The 17,560-nt window shown below is 42.9% G+C and overlaps 1 pseudogene; it reads right to left on the bottom strand.

Moving 5' to 3' along the window:
* Nucleotides 1-10,480: 10,480 nt before the first annotated feature.
* LOC148345861 (U2 spliceosomal RNA) lies at nt 10,481-10,611 on the bottom strand (annotated as a pseudogene).
* Nucleotides 10,612-17,560: the final 6,949 nt, after the last annotated feature.

Genomic DNA, 17,560 nt, shown 5'->3' with positions numbered 1-17,560 from the left:
AGTCAGATGTTATTTGAAGAAGACACTGCTTTGGTGGCTAACTCTGCAGCAGGACTGAGGGCTTTGGTAGTGAAGTTTATAGAGAGTGTGAGAGAAGAAAGCTTACCAAGGAGTAAGGTAATGAGGTATTCGAGAGGTGGTGAGGTAGGTGTATTAGATATTTTGTTAAATGATCTAGAGTTGCAAGAGGTAAATGGTTTTAAGTATGTAGGTTCATATGTGGCAGTATGTGGTGGTTTGGAGAAGGATGTGAGGAAGGCGGTTGGCGAAGGTGAAAGGACATTCTAATGTCTCACCGCGTTTTCTTTTCCAGGACCAGACCAAATATTCGGACTTTGAAAAAAGAGAAAGAAGCAATGCAGTTGAGGATATTTATGACAAAGTTTCAAATTAAGTTAAAATAAGAGTGCACAAGCGCCCTCCCACCAAGATATGGCCAGGAGTGCGCCCCTCCATGATTTCACAATGATTTTCACATGTTTCTGAAGGTCCCATCTATGGGTGGAGGCTGAGAAGTATCCAAGGGCATCTGGTGAGTTTTTGCACATCAGCTACTACCAGATTTAAAGTATGGGCACCACATGAGATAAAAAAAGCTCTTGAGTTCATTTTTTCCCTTCATGCGGCACTGTTGTCATAGGACTGTTCTCTGCAGTCCTCAAATGGAATGTTAAGTTCCTCTAGCTTTTGGAGGATTAGAGATGACAAATGTTCTGGTGACTGCTCTGCAACAAGAAAGCACAAGAAATGCTCCTCATGTCTTCTTGTGACACTATTCTGACTATGACAGAGAGCTTTTTCTCATAACTCACATCAGGTGTGCAATCGAAAATGATGAAAAATGTTTGGATATTTTTATCTCTTCCACCTAGTGGGTATAGGACTTTAGAACTGATGGAGTTTATCAGTTCATTTTGGATTATTTTGCGAAAATAATGCATGTTACTGAAAGCTCCACCCCACTGACATGTTGCTTCATCACTGGGTCAGATTTGGCCATAACCTTCACCTCTTTCAGAAAATTCCCATTGTCTGGTGGATTTTAATGTGTCTGTGGAACCCCTAAAAGCCATGTTTCTTTCAGCTTAAGACTAAATTATTGCCACCAATCGATTTAATACTTCACGCCACCTTTATCTCTAAACCTCCGCAAGTGCCATCTCTTGTCTATTTATTGTAAGCCCTTTCGCAACACTTACCTCCAAGTCCCCTTTCATGTTGCCATTTGAGCATTATGATCCTGGCTGCCCTTGAGGACTTTGAGAAAGTGACTTCCATTTTTCCAGTCCATCTGTATTCAGTTTGTACTCTCTTTTAGCATAAAGTTTGCAGCAGAAGCAGTGCAAGCTATCATTGTTTTAAGAGTACATAAGCCAGCTTTTTCTGACTTTTTTTTCATTGACTAAGAGTCTGTTGAAGTATTCATGTTAACACCTTTGTCTAACTTTTTGTTTCGGGAACTTGAAATTGTTTCTTATTTGAAATGCACCATTGTGAACCAACTCTGTTTGTACCTTATCGGTCAGCGGAGATGGACTACTACTCGAGCAGATGACGGTCCAATTGATGCTGCTGTGTGTGTCAGTAGTTTGAGTAGCTGGGGTAGGGGCAACTGGAGGACGGGTGGATGTTGTTGCATCACTAGGTTGGGTAGCAGGATTGGAGAGAACTGGAGGAACGGTTGATGCTGCTGTCACTGCTCGGTTATGCTGCTGATGTGGAGGTGACGGGGGGATCTCCACTTGTGGGACTGAGGTATCTCAGCAGTGTATCTGAAGAGAGAAGAGGAGTATTTAACACCAATCTTATAACACATGAATTAAATAATAAAATAAAATTAAATAATATAAATGAAAACCATAAGAAATTTAAACCCCTCTATGCAGAGCAGAGTCAAGATTCGTTTCATACAAATGAATGGGCCAGTTGTGGAGTTTACCTAGTATCAGTCTGTCTTTCTGGAGTTGTTGAGGATTTTTTGGAAGAGTGTGTGTCATAATCCACAACTATTTATGATTGTTGCTTGCAAGCTAGAACAGGGCATGAAAACAAGAGATGTCCTGGGAAAGGTTTAGTGACTGGTCACCCGACGTAAAAAGTGACAGATAGCGCTGGCTATTTTTTGATTAACTAACTACTGGTTTGTTAAGCTGAATGGTATGTGAATAACCTTATATAACACTATCAATCTACTTCAGAAAAATAATATCGTGGTATCATCTTTACTGACTGCAACATTACCTCTGTGCTTGTTGGGTTTTTCCTCCTCTTTTTTTATTTTCTTCCTCTTCTGGGCACCAGACAGTTTGGGAAGTTTTGAGATGTTTCAGGTTGTCGCATCAAAACACGACCATCCTCCCCAAGTACTAGTAAAGTCTGATTATTCTGAGGGGGATGGGGGGAGGGGCATCTTGGGAAAGTAATATATCATCCATCCATCCATCCATCCATCCATCCATCCATCCATCCATTGTCTTCCGCTTATCCGAGGTCGGGTCGCGGGGGCAGCAGCGTCAAAAGGGAAGCCCAGACGTCCCTATCCCCAGCCACCTCTTCCAGCTCATCCGACGGGACCCCGAGGCGTTCCCAAGCCAGCCGAGAGACATAGGCTCTCCAACGTGTCCTGGGTAGCCCCCGGGGCCTCCTGCCGGTGGGACATGCCCAGAACACCTCCCAAGGGAGGCGTCCAGGAGGCATCCTTATTAGATGCCCGAGCCACCTCAACTGTCTCCTCTCAACGCGAAGGAGCAGTGGCTCTGCACCGAGTCCCTCCCGGATAACTGAGCTTCTCTCCTTATCTCTAAGGGCCCGGTCACACAGCCGTTTGCGGCTGAATCACGGCCAGAAATTTCTGCCTGTGAGGCGGACGCTATTGGACGCTTTGAGATCGCCATACAGACGAGATACAGCAGTGCTTAACACGCGGTCGGAAATTCACGCGCGGGTGGCGGCGCGAAAAAGTTTTGCGCTGCTCAATACTTTAGAGCGCGGGTACACAGCCTTTCACGGGCGTATCGAGGCTGAATCACGGCCAGAAATTTTGCAACGTTGAAAATGCCCGCCACAGCTGTGTTATTACCGATCGCCTGGAAGCTTATCACCTTTGCCGTCTCTCCAATAAACTGAGGAGACGGCTTTCGCGCTATGTTGCGCTGATTCATCTTTACAAGGTAAGTCCTCTCATTAAAAAAATGACGCGGTTGGTCAAATACAGTTAGGGTTAACGTACAACCCACGTTCACATAATACCCTATGTTTGTGTAGACATAAATGACAACCTACTTATTAGTATCTTAATGCCATTTTATGACATATAGTAGGGGTCTTTAATGTGTGACACAATGAAAAGTAACACAAAAACAGTCCACCTGACCCTTAAGCTGAAATAATATCATTACCAAACCTTCTATTTAGCACCCAAACACCTTTGTTTATAAGTAATTTAATTCAAAAGAATTGTCATTAGATATTAAAAAAAAAAGATAATTTCTACATTGTTTTCATGACGCATACGTCACAGTAAAAGCTGTCTCTTTCTTTTCTATGCCCACATTTATGTCCAAATTGTTTATCTTATCTATTGTGTTTCAGAGTGGCTGCCCCATAAGCGTGGACAGGTTGGACAGGAATGTTTTTATCCTGTGCTTATGGTTTGATGCGTCGTTGTGGAGTCAGAACTCATCCAGGACTTCAGGCTGAGCAAGAAGGCCTGCAGGAGCTGCTGAAGAGAGAACAGGACCATGGCTGGAGGTCCTGATCTACGTGTACTGGCTGGCCCACGGTCTGTCCTACCGTATGGTGTCACGGGTCTTCAGTGTTCCCAGGGCCACAAAACACAGAACTTTCCACAGTTAATATGGAATAAATTGCCCAAAAGCCATGTTTCAGGCTCTGGAAGTCAGACCCACATTTGCTTTTCTGCATTATGTTTTAACTATTAGTTATTACTGCAGCAGTCACTATTTGTCCTGAGTTCTACACAAGTTAATATTCATACTAGACCTGTGCGTCATGTGTATTTGGTATATTGTTTCTCTAAGTACAACTACTATTCATTAAATGTCTATATATTGAGTAACACCTTGGTGGTTTATTTTATAATGATGTGACATACTGTGCGTGAACTGTGTGATTGTTGAACAGAAAACAACTACAAATCACTCTGGGTTGAATAATAATTTACAAACAAACGCACATTGGTCCGAAATACATAAGAGTAAATAAATAATGTGTCACAAAATGTAACAAATATACCAATACTTCCATATAACTGGAAAATAGACTGGAACTTCATCGAGTTCTTAATGAAAAAAAATATTTTCCTTTCATAAAACAAATGAGAACTTGCAGGGATGTCACTGTTCTGGCAATTTGTCCACAAGCTTCCCAAAAAGGATCAGGAACGGCTCAGTTTTGGCCTCAGTTTCTGCGTGCCTTTTCTTTACTCTGGCAGACTCCTCTTTTAAAAAGTCAAGGAGTGTATCGTGCTTCCTTTTTTTTCTGGGTGATTTGGGGTCTGGTGCCGGAGTGGAAGATGACGCCGACGTGCCCGGTAGTGTGGATGGTGTGGTCGCTGTGATGGTGGCCAGCTCTTCCGGCATAAATCACGACCTAAAAGACGCACACCTTGGTTTAATGATGAAACTAGATCCCTTAAACGAGAATGCAGGAAATCTGAAAGAAAATGGCGCGCTACCAAGCTTGAAGTTTTCCATCAAATCTGGTGTGATAGTTTGTTGAAGTATAAAGCGGCCCTGGCCTCTGCAAAATCAGCCTACCTTTCGAAAGTGATTGCGTCACAAAAGAACAATCCCAAGGTCCTTTTCGACACTGTAGCATCGCTAACAAGGCAACAGACTATCCCAGATAGCTCCACCCATTCTGCCCACGACATAATGGTCTTCTTTACTAAGAAGATCCAAAGCATACAGGAAGAAATTGCTAAAGACAGTATTAATTCAACACATACTAAAGCACTCAAATCTCTAGATGCACGACATGGTGGCTGTCTAGGTATTTTGTCCCGTTTTAGTGAACTGTCACTCGAAAATCTTAAACAGATGGTGAATACGGCCAAACCGACGACTTGCCAGTTCGACCCACTTCCAGGTTCACTTATCAAAGGTCTCTTTGGCGTTCTTGCACCTTCAGTTCTAAATATTTTAAACATATCACTCGCCTCAGGTGTAGTTCCAGCTGCTTTTAAGTCCGCTGTCATTAAACCCACACTGAAACGACCCAACCTAGATCCAGAAAACTTATGTAATTATAGACCTGTGTCAAACCTACCGTTTCTTTCTAAAATACTTGAAAAAGTAGTGGCACAGCAGCTGAATGATTTCATGCCCGAGAACAATCTCTTTGAATCAATGCAATCAGGATTCAGGGCTAACCACTCTACTGAGACAGCTCTGATTAAGGTAACCAATGATCTCCTACGGGCAATGGACTCGGGCGCATCATCACTTTTGCTGCTGCTGGACCTTAGTGCTGCATTTGACACAGTGGACCATATTATCTTGCTAGAACGGTTGGAAAAATGGATTGGTCTCTCAGGAAGCGTCCTATTATGGTTCAGATCCTACCTCTCAGATAGGACACACTGCGTTAAATATGGCGAATTGACATCTGAGCTATTTAGTGTTACTTGTGGTGTTCCGCAGGGTTCAGTGCTTGGCCCCCTTCTCTTCAGCATTTATATGCTTCCACTAGGTGATAGTATTCGTAAGTATAATATCAGTTTCCATTGCTACGCAGATGACACTCAACTCTATCTCCCGATGGAGGAATCTGCCACACTAAACTGTGGAACTTTGGAGGCCTGCCTCACTGAGATAAAAGAGTGGATGTCACTCAATTTCCTGCGTCTTAACCCTGAAAAGACTGAAATGTTAGTTATTGGTCCTTCTAAGTCCCGTGACTTATTCTCTAAAACCGCAGTGAACTTGGACAATTGCCACATCACACAGAGTGACTCACTTAAAAATTTAGGTGTCATTTTCGACCCTGATCTGTCCTTTCAAACACATGTGAAGAAAATTACTAGAACCGCTTTCTTCCATCTCCGTAACATTGCTAAAATTCGTCCTATACTTTCTCAGTCGGATGCGGAAATCATAATTCATGCGTTTGTTACCTCCCGTCTCGACTACTGTAAAGCACTACTTTCCGGTCTTCCGATGACCAGACTCAAGAGTCTTCAGCTGGTACAAAATGCTGCAGCGAGGCTTTTAACAAGGACAAAAAAGTACGATCACATCACCCCAATTTTCTCTAACCTGCATTGGCTCCCTGTTAGCCTAAGATGCGATTTTAAGGTTCTCCTACTACTATACAAAATCATACATGGACTTTCCCCCTCATATCTTTCAGATCTGATCTACCCCTATGTCCCGGTCCGAAGCCTTCGTTCCGAGAGCGCCGGTCTCCTGGTGATCCCAAGAGCCAAGAAGTGTTCCGCTGGTTCGAGAGTGTTCTCCATCCGGGCACCGGTGTTGTGGAATGCTCTTCCCCCTGAGATCCGATCTGCAACCTCGGTGGAAATGTTTAAATCTAGGCTTAAAACTCACTAGCATACGAGTAACCTGATCTTATATGTAATAACTTGTGAAGCCCTTAGAGACTAATTGTGATTAAGGGCTATACAAATAAAAATGACTTGACTTGAAATGACTTCCACAGGACATTCTACAATGGCCTTTAGGTTGGGTGGAAAAAACAAGAATTACTTAATGCTGGTTTATTGCCAGGTCAAGTCAAGTCAAGTCACATTTATTTATATCGCCCTTAATCACAAAAATGTCTCAAAGGACTGCACAGGATTACAATTACACAATTACCTGATCTTAAACCAACATGCGGGCAAGGAACAACTCAAAACCTCAGCGTGAGGAAAAAGAGAAACCTTGAGAAGGGACCTCACAAGTAGTAATCCCCCTTTCAGGATGACCAGGGTGAATTACATTTAGCATTACAGTACACAAACATAGTAAACACTAGGTAACACGTTGAAAATTTGTCCCGAAGGTGCATGACAGCAACGACGCTCCCAGCCTGTAAACCATTCAAAAAAGTTTATGACGGCCACGACGCAGCTTCCCATCTCTGCCAGCTGGTAAGTGCAGGCGTTAACATGCTTCTGGTCCGCTAACTCATCTCAGATCGTCCTTCTTCGTATCACCACCAGGCAGGCAGTCGGAAAAGGACAGGACAATACAAAATATGAGGTGGGCATCAATCATATACTTTGGAATAGAAGTATGTCTTAAGTCTTGATTTAAAAACTTCCTGTACAAAAACAACTGTGTATAGGGTGCTATACATAAAGAAAACATTATTGGTGGGTTGAGTTCCTGCTCCTCTCAACTTACTATTGGTGATTCTGTCGGTTCAGGTGGGGTGAATGACGCCACCAATACTTGTGGATCAACGGATGGCCTACCACGGAGAACTGCATGCATGGCCTCATAAAAATGCCAGCTTGATGCCGTCTGTTTGAGGAGTTGTTGAATGTAGAGGATGGAAGGGAAGTGAAAGTCGAGGCGTTCGGTGGTATGGGAAGAATGTCCATGTTGGGTGATTTAAATGTGAAGCCTGTGGAAATATGGGAGGTGCAAGAGGCAGTAAAAGAAATGAAAGAGGGGAAGGCGCCTGGGTTGGATCGTTGTACTGCTGAATGCTTGAAAAAAGGTGGCATGATTGACTGGTTAGTACTCTTGTTGAATGTATGCTTTTTAAGTGTTGTGGTTCCTGTTGATTGGTGTAGTGCATATGTGGTGCCATTGTATCAGGGTAAATGTGATAAGTATGATTGTAGCAATTCCAGTTATTTTAGTTTGTTTTCTGTAAGCTGTATGGAAGAGTCTTTATTAAGAGAGTAGGAGGAAAAACAGATGAGGTGGTGATGGAGGAGTAGAGTGGTTTCAGGAAAGGAAGCAGATGTGTGGATCCAGTTTTTGTAGTAAGACAGGTGTTTGAGAAATATTTTGCAAAAGGTGAGGATGTTTGTTTAGCTTTCCTGGACTTGGAAAAGGCGTATGACAGAGTCGATAGAGAGGCATTGTGGCAGGTAATGGTAATGTATGGAGTGGGTGGAAAGTTGTTGGATGCATTGAATAGTTTTTATGTGAACAGCAGAGCATGAGGAGGAGTAGGGAGTGAGACAAGTGACTGGTTCCCTGCGTTGACTGGTGTGAGACAGGGGTGTGTGATTTCACCATGGCTGTTTAATGTGTACATGGATGGAGTGGTGAGAAGAGTGAATGCAAGGGTATTTGGCAGAGGTGTAGAGATGATGGATAACAGTGGAACGGTGTGGCAGGTAAGTCACTTGTTGTTTGCAGATGACGCTTGTGGCTTATTGTGAGGAAAAATTGAGAAAGTTGGTAATGGAGTTTGGAAGGATGTGTGATAGGCGTAAGTCATGTGTGAATGATGGGAAGAGTAAGGTGATGAAGTGTTCACGTGATGGAATGGGGCAAGGCGTTGGAAACAAGGTTGAATGGACAGGTGCTGGAAGAAGTTGAAAGCTTCAGGTACTTGGGTTGTTATGTGGCTGCAGTTGGAATGGAGTGCGAGGTATTGCACAGAGTGAACCAAGGAAGCAAGGTTTTGGGTGCTCTGAGGAAGGTGATGAGTAACAACAGTATGAGTATAGATCAGGGGTCAGCAACCTTTTCTGTGCGGCGTGCCACTTTTTAAATTTCCTTGTAATTCAGTGTGCCACACCAAGATTAATGACTTGCACAACAACCCTTTTTGAACCAAGGTAACTTTTATCTATAAAAAAGTTCCGTGTCACACCATCCGTCAAAAATGTTTGAAAATTAAGTTATGTCAAATATTTCACTGTACTACCTCATAAGCAGATAATTAGTATATAAAAAGAAGAAAATAAGACTTAATATAAAAAATAATGATGCGCTTTATGTTTTTATTTTTTACAGTAAAATCTTAAACCACTTTGTTAAACAAATTACGTTATTAAATGTACTGTGCTACCTCAAGAGCAGATAATTAGTACATAAAAAGTATATAAAAATCTACTGTCACCTACTGATATGGATGACTATTACAGCTCCTCATCTGAAGAGTGCAAAAATACTGAATACATTTTTGGAAAGATAAAATTCCAGCAGCACACTGGTATACCTGACCTATTTATCTTCCACTGTTCTTGTTCATCAATTAACTAAAATATGAATGTGAACAACATGTGGAAAGGCCTGTAGCCATTCTGACTTCAACTTTTTACCACAAGAATTAACCAGGATCAACTATTCGTCATCAACTATAAACTACAATCAAAAAACAAATAATATGGTCAGCTACTATACCATTCATCAATGATATCTTGTTGCAGAAAATATCAAAACTTGAAATAACAGCAGCAATAAAGAAGGCACGCGCGCGCACACACGCACACACCCGCGCGCGCGCACACACACACACACGCCCGCGCGCGCGCGCGCACACACACACACACACACACACAAAAGCTTCTTTAAAATATTCGCCATCAGTAAATGGTTTTCCGTGCTTTGCTATTCAGTGAGCAATTTGTTAGATAGCTTCAGTCGTGGTGTTTTTAGCAGTGACAAAGGTTTTTAGTGTCTGTGTTTGTTTACTACCTGGACACAGCGCGTTTTAATGTCTCGGCCTTGAATTCAATGTTCAATTTTCGTCTCGTAATGACGTTTAACACTTGATGCGCTCTCGGGGCATAATGCACAAGGAGCACGGTCACTTTTTGCACAAAGCCCCAGTCATCTGTCCACGCTGATGGAGAGAGCGCGATCTTGTTATGCCGAGAAATGCATCCCTGCCGAGTTTTGCATCCCCTAGCTACTATCACCACTTTTACCTCGTTTTATCTCACTTTTATATCACTTTTCGGGATCGTGATGGCAAACATAGAACCAAAACCACTTCGTCTTGCATTTGTTGGGAATGTAATAAAATTTAAACCATTTCTGCTTTGTATTTGTTGTGAATGTAATCGAACGGTAATGCACACCGTATATAAATTACTTTTGAGCAGGTAACATGTTTATTTTGCCTTTTTCTACTCAAATCGCTCGTATTGAAACTGTTATGCACTCTACCATAAAGCTTATTTCAGCATAATAAGCTTTATGGTAGATCATAACAGTTCTCAAAAGTAATTTTTATATTGATCCATATATAAGGCGCACCGGATTATAAGGCGCATAGTCATATAGTAAAAATCGGATTTTATGTGCGCCTTATAGTGCGGAAAATACGGTAAATGTTTTTGAGATGAAGTGTTTGAGGAGTATGTTCGGAGTGACAAAATTGGATGGATTGAGGGTTAAGGGTTATTGTTCTATCTTCGTTATTCATTAGCCATTATCCGTTATCGGTCAGTTCATAATACGCTACAAAACCAAGGCGCCGGGACACTTACTCTCAGCCAAAAGGCCGAGCTAAGGTCCTAGCCCCAAAACCTTGCTGCGATCATTGCGAATGCACCGCTTCCGGAAGTACTGTAATACCGGGCAGATGCGTGGAGTGGACAGAGCAAGCTCTTATTCCATCTCCGGGATACAAAAATCAAATCATAAGCAAGGGCCATTTTGTAAATTTAGTAATTGTAACTGAACATGAAGTACACAGCCCAAAAACAACAGCCATGCCGACACCTATAGCAGAACATCCTGATGCTCATATCCTGCATTTTTTTGTTTTTTTGGTTTGAACAAATTTATTGACACTAATAAGTGAAAACAATCATGACAATCTCAACAGCAATTAAGCACATTCACAATATTCTATTTCAATATGACGTTTAACAGCAAACACAATGTGAGGTTTGAACAACCCTTCTCGAAAATCTTAATAGCAACCAAGCATATTCACAATTTCATTATATAACATCTTTGTTAGTGTCAATAGATCCGTCCAGGCCAAAGTCGATTGTTTTTGGTCTGAACAAATCCACCGACACCAACAGCAGCAAAGCAAACACGACAATCTCAACAGCCATCAAGCATATTCACAATTTTGTTATATCTGACAATATGACGTGACGATATGACGTTTTAACATTTTTCCCTGATATTTTCAACATCAATTGAACAATTTCAGAGTTATTATCTTTTAACAGTAGTTAACCAACGTGTAAAGGGCAATACTATTGTGCAAGGACATAGCTCTGCCATCCCACCCTCCCAAGCAGCATCCTTCCACACCTATAGCAGAACATCCTGATGCTCATATCCTGCATTTTTTTGTTTTTTTTGGTTTGAACAAATTTATTGACACTAATAACAGAAAACAATCATGACAATCTCAACAGCAATTAAGCACATTCACAATATTCTATTTCAATATGACGTTTAACAGCAAACACAATGTGAGGTTTGAACAACCCTTCTCGAAAATCTTAATAGCAACCAAGCATATTCCCAATTTCATTATATAACATCTTTGTTAGTGTCAATAGATCCGTCCAGGCCAAAGTCGATTGTTTTTGGTCTGAACAAATCCACCGACACCAACAGCAGCAAAACAAACACGACAATCTCAACAGCCATCAAGCATATTCACAATTTTGTTATATCTGACAATATGACATGACGATATGACGTTTTAACATTTTTCCCTGACATTTTCAACATCAATTAAACAATTTCAGAGTTATTATCTTTTAACAGTAGTTAACCAACGTGTAAAGGGCAATACTATTGTGCAAGGACAAAGATCTGCCATTTCACCCTCCCAAGCAGCATCCTTCCAGTCCTCTGTGTGGGTCCTCTCCCTTCTTACTTCTACTTTCCACAACCCAGGCCGTTGCTGCCGGGACCCCCACAGTGTAGCTCCGGTTCCCCCTTCCGGGTGGGTGCAGACGATTCTTCTTCATGGCTGCGTCCTATCTGCAGCCATTTGGAGCACAGCCACGGGGGGATCTGCCTGCACTTCCATACTAGCAGGTTTCTGGAGGTCCAGATGGCGTCCTTGATGGCGGCGAGAGTGAGCCAGTCCCTGGCAAAGTCGTTCCGAGACCTCCTCGACCGACTCACCCCGTAAAGCACGTACTGTGCATCAGGGACCTCCCCTGCTGGCAAGTCCGGGAACTTTCCTAGTTGGTCGGCCATTGTCCACAAGTCCTCAGCAGCATTGCACTCACAAAAAAGGTGCCTCACCGACTCCTGGGCGCCACAGCCAGGTCGAGGGCACATCGAAGTCGCTGACATTCCTCGGTGGTGCATTACGGCTCTGACTGGGAGAACCTCATGAGCCACCATCCATGACAAGTCTCGTAGTCTGTTTGGGAGGGCAGGATGATTCACGTTGCTCCAAACCGTTGTAGGTTCGCCAAACGCAAGCCCCCGCACAGGACTTACTGTTGCACGCTCTTGCACAATAGCAATAAGGGCCCTGTGGTTTTGTTAAGAGTGACATTCTTGTGTTTCCAAATCTAATTTCTTTAAAAAATCCCGAATAAAGAGATGTGTTGGTGGCAAGTTAAATGAAACTGGAATCAAACGATTGTTTGGTTCAAGCTTTAGCTTCCGCAAATATGAGCCCATCCAAAACCGGGTCATCGCTTGACTTTTCGGGTTGTTGGGTGGGCCCACAGCGTTTTGGAAGTGGAGAGAGACATATTTGCTTCCCAGGAAAAGCTGGAGGTCAGGCTCTCCTTTCCCCCCTTTTTCCTTTTTCTTTTTCATTGTATCTCTTTTTATCCTTTCCCACTTTGAGCCCCAGACAAAGTGAAAGACGGCTCGGTCCAGTTGTAACAGCACGTTTCTTTTGGGCATAAAAACTAAACTGATTGACAAAAGCAGTGGGACGATGATCGCTTTGATGATTAGGACCTTCCCCTCTATTGTCAGTTTTCTTAGTGACCAAAAAACAAGTCTTTGCTTAAGGGGCCGGTCACACAGACATTTGCGGCTGAATCACAGCCAGAAATTTCTGCCTTTGAGGCGGACGCCATTGGACGCATTAAGATCGCCATTCAGACGAGATACAGCGGTGCTTAACACGCAGTCGGAAATTCGCGCGCGGGTGTCAGCACGAAATTATTAGGCACTGCTCAAGTCTTCAGAGCGCGGGCACACAGACTTTCACGAGCGTACTGAGGCTGAACCACGGCCATAAATTTCTGACCGTGAAGCAGATGCTGTTGAGCACTGTTGGACGTTTTGAGACCGCCATATAGATGAGATAGAGCAGTGCTTTACTCGCGGTCGGAAATTTTCACGTGGTTGGCCGCGTTCAAAACTTTTGAGCTGCTCAAAAGTTTGAGCACGTGTTAAACCGCGTGCCGCACACGTGGTCAACACGAGGTAATGACGCAGAAATGACGCGGAACGACGTGCTCTGGCCGCGGCCAGGGCGTGCTTACACATGGGTAGGACGGGAAATTTCAGCGGGTAATCGTGGGTGGAGCATGGTAATAGCATGTTCTGCGCCTGTATCGCGGTGTTATTACGTGAAATTAGCGTGTTACGCGTGTGACAGTCAAACGCCACACGTCATTTGTGCTCGTGACGTCAAGGGGGTGAACATGGATCCCCGTCAGCGTAGTTTCTCTTCATTTCGAATAAATCTTTCGGTGCATTCACAGCAAATCTTTAACTCTGGGACCTTAGCTTAGCCTTTTGGTTGAGAGTAAGAGTCCCGGCTCCTGAGCTTTGTAGCGTATTATAAACTGATCGATAATGGATAATGAATAAAGAAGATAGAATAATCTCCCCTAACCCCCCCCCCCCCCCGTCAACGTAGTGTTCTCGTCTTAATCCATATTTGTTTCTTGGCATTTCTTCTCAGGATGACAAAATAAAATTGGTGCCATAGTTTGATATCTTTATCTTTACGGGACTGTGTCTTGTACAGTTAAGGTTGCTACAGCCCGGTGCCGTGATTTGCATCCCCTCGTTAATACAACTACCTTTACCTCGTTTTATCTCACTTTTAAGTAATGTAATGGCGAACATATAACTAAAACCACATCGTCTTGCATTTGTTGGAAATGTAATACAACTTAATCCACTCCGTCTTTGCTTTTGTTGTGAACGTAATCGAAAAGTAATGCACACCGTATATAAAATCCTTCCCCCCATCGCGTGAACGCGCATTCTGCTGCGCTTCCAACGAAAGCGATCGTACTCTATATAAAACGCTTATTAAAACTATAAAGCGAGATAATTATAACAAGTGGGAGATCCTAGTCTATATAACGCGTTAATTTAAACAATAAAGTGCGATCGTATTCTACAAAATGCGTTTGTTAACGCGGATGAAAAAGTCAAAAGCGATCACAGCAGAATGCGCGTTCACGCGAGGGGGTGGGGGGGTGTTGCGTAGGAGTCGGATTTGGGCACAACACCGGCTCGGGAGCTTTTATACCCGTGGTCCACACGAGAAAATGACGCAGAAATGACGCGATGAGGAAGCGGAACAGTCGCCGGCGTCTTTTTTCCGGCCATACCACAGATGAACAGCGGGTTGGCCAAATTTGCGCATTTTCCATCCCGGGCAACCACGGGCAAAAAAACCCCGCAAAATTTTAGCCGTGATTCAGCCGCAAACGGCTGTGTGACCGGCCCCTAACTTTCCTTGTCACGTCATCTCAGTTGGTCTCGCCTCCTCCATCCGCATTGAATTTTATCCCTAGGATTTTCTGGTCTGTCTTTAACACCGTCAGTGGGAGTCCTGCTTTTTCTGTCTCTTCTCACGTTCCATAAAACTTCACTTGTGATTTTTCTCTATTTAGCCTTGACCCAGACGCCCTCCCAAACAGGTCAGTCAAGTCAAGGGCTCTTCCAACAGATGCGCGGTCAGTACATAAAATATTAAAACCATCCAAGTACAAAACACACTTGGTAATTTGTCCCCCACTTCCTGGGATATTGATCCCTTCGACAAATCTATCTTTTCTTAACATTTGTGCCAAAGGTTCAATGCAAAGAACATAGAGAAGGGGAGACATAGGGCAACCTTGACGTACACCGCAGTTGATCTCGATTGCTTCCGATAAATTCCCGTTAATCATGAATTTGCTGTAGATGTCTCGGTATAGCAGTCCCACCCACTTGATGTATTTTTGGGGAAAACCACATTTTTGCAATACCCTGAAGAGGTATTGGTGCGAGACTCGATCAAAGGCTTTTTCAAAGTCTAGGTTTAGGACCGCTAGTCGCATGTTTCTGTCTCTCGCATAACAAATGGTGTCACGGATCAGCATGAGACTGGCGCTGATCTTCCTTCCCACGATGGCACAGGTTTGGTCCGGATCAACCAAGTCTCCCAAGACTACAGACATTCGTGTTGCTAGAAGCTTGCTGAAAATTTTACAGTCCACGTTTAAAAGCCTTATGGGTCGCCAGTTTTTTAAGTCAATTTTGTCTCCTTTTTTGTGCAATAGAGTAACTATCCCTATTCTGAAACTGTCTGGCATGTTGTCTCGAATGGAAAATTCGTTAAAAACAGTAATCAGATCTGGTGCTAAAATATCCCAAAAAGTCCGGTAAAATTCGAGGTTGCCCGTCCTCCCCGGGTGATTTGCCTTTTTTCATAGTCTTTATGCAATCATTCAGTTGGTCCTGGGTAAAGTCCGATGTTAAAAAGGGGTCTTGACGCACTGATCTTGAAATATGATCTAATACATGCCCCATTTAATTCTCATGTGTTTCTTTCTTTTCATATAATTTTTTGTAGTAGTCTTCAACTAATTTGGTTATTTCACTACTTTCCTTTGTTATTTGCCCGTTTTCGTTTTGAAGTTTAAAAAGCCCCTCATTTTTGCTCATAATTTTTTTTTAAAAGTAGCGTGTACATTTTTCCCCTTCTTCTATTTCTCTTTCTCTGCTTCTTATTATGATGCCTTTGCTCTTTATTTCCGCCAAAGCGTTTAGTTCTTGTTTGGTCTCTTTGATTTCATCATTAAAGTCCATCCCCTTTTCTGTTAGGATGAAATACCTCTTCTTTGTAGTCCCGACATGCGTTTCATCTCTTTAAGTTTCTTGTTTTTCCCTGCATTTCTAAAAAAGGTCTGTGTTCGTTTCTTTGTCATTTCCCGCCATTGTGCTCGTGAATCATACGAGTCTTGAAGGGTCTGCCAGTCTTTGTACAGCTCCCTGTATTGTGCGGCTAGAGCCTCATCCTCCAGCAGGGAGCAGTTTAACTTCCACAGACCCTTCCCAACAATCATACCTGAAGGAAATGAGAGGGAGCAGGACAGTAGCAAGTGATCCGAAAAAAAAAAACAGGAATTAATCTTGCATCACTTAGTGCTAAACCCCTTGTAAATATGTAGTCTATTCGAGAGGCTCTGGCATTGTCACTACTGAACCAGGTGAAGCCCTCCTCTCCTGGATGTATGGATTTGAAACAGTCCTCCAGTTTAAATGTCCGGCACATGTCTTGTAATAGAGTTGATGTTTTATCTACTTTAAACTCCTCATCGGTCCTCTTTCTATCCTTCCTACTTAGGATGCAATTAAAATCTCCCACGATTAGTGGTTGATGGCCTAGCATATGCGACTGAATGTCCTCTAAGAGTTCGTACCTGAGTTGTCTGTCGGCATGGCTGTATATGTTAATGAAGATAAAATCATTCCCTATATAAGAAAGTCTTGCTAAGATTGCGCGTCCGTCTCTCATCACAGTACTCCCCTTTATGATGAGTTGAGGGTTGTTTATTAAATGGCTACCCCATCGTTACGGTTATCATTCGAGCCACTCCATAATGACGGATATGGCCAAATCTCTTCCCACTGTTTATAATTTTTTAGAAAGGGGATGCAGCATTCTTGTAGTAAAACACATCCGTTCTGATAGTTTTTAAGAACGATAAAACACTGTGAGCCTTAACCTTTGATCTCACACTTCTCACATTGATAGTAGAGAATGTAATGTTGATGATTGTTGTTAAAGTATTTAAACTACTTAGACAAAACCGGGGGATCCGAGTCCATTCTTTGGTGATCATCGAGAGTGTCACCTGTGTGATCTCACACTTCTCACATTGATAGTAGAGAATGTAATGTTGATGATTGTTGTTAAAGTATTTAAACTACTTAGACAAAACCGGGGGATCCGAGTCCATTCTTTGGTGATCATCGAGAGTGTCACCTGTGTAAGACACATCATTTAAGAGCAGTACCTCATTTGGAGACTCACCGGGGAAAACTCTGGAATCCTCTGACTCTCTGTCTGTGGTTCCAGGTCTTCCCCTTTTTTCTGGGTTAGGGGGTGAGCCAGAGGACCTATCAAGGGGTCTCTAACTTCCCTGCCCACAAAGGGTCAGATTTTTTCCCTCCCCTACTTCCTCCGGCTCAACTTCATACAGTTCCCTTGTGGGCTTTTTCATCGGCAATCGGCTTTCTTCTAAATCTCTTCTCTTTGTTTCCGGTGTTTTCACCACCCCCAATTTTGTCTTACTTTTACCCCTCTTTCCAGTGCCCGTATGGATTTTTGGAGAGTCGTTCGCCTTTTCGATTCATTTGTCTTCTCCAAATCCCAGCAGTGGCGTAGCAAACAAATTTTCTAATTTGGACTCTCTTCCAGGCCCTTCCTGATTAATATGTGT

The sequence above is a fragment of the Urocampus carinirostris genome, unplaced genomic scaffold, assembly GCF_059441175.1.
Source record: "Urocampus carinirostris isolate Australia breed hairy pipefish unplaced genomic scaffold, RoL_Ucar_1.0 HiC_scaffold_22, whole genome shotgun sequence".
Lineage (NCBI taxonomy): Eukaryota > Metazoa > Chordata > Actinopteri > Syngnathiformes > Syngnathidae > Urocampus > Urocampus carinirostris.
The sequence above is the reverse complement of the archived record's forward strand: the minus strand, read 5'-3'. Positions and strand labels throughout refer to the sequence as shown.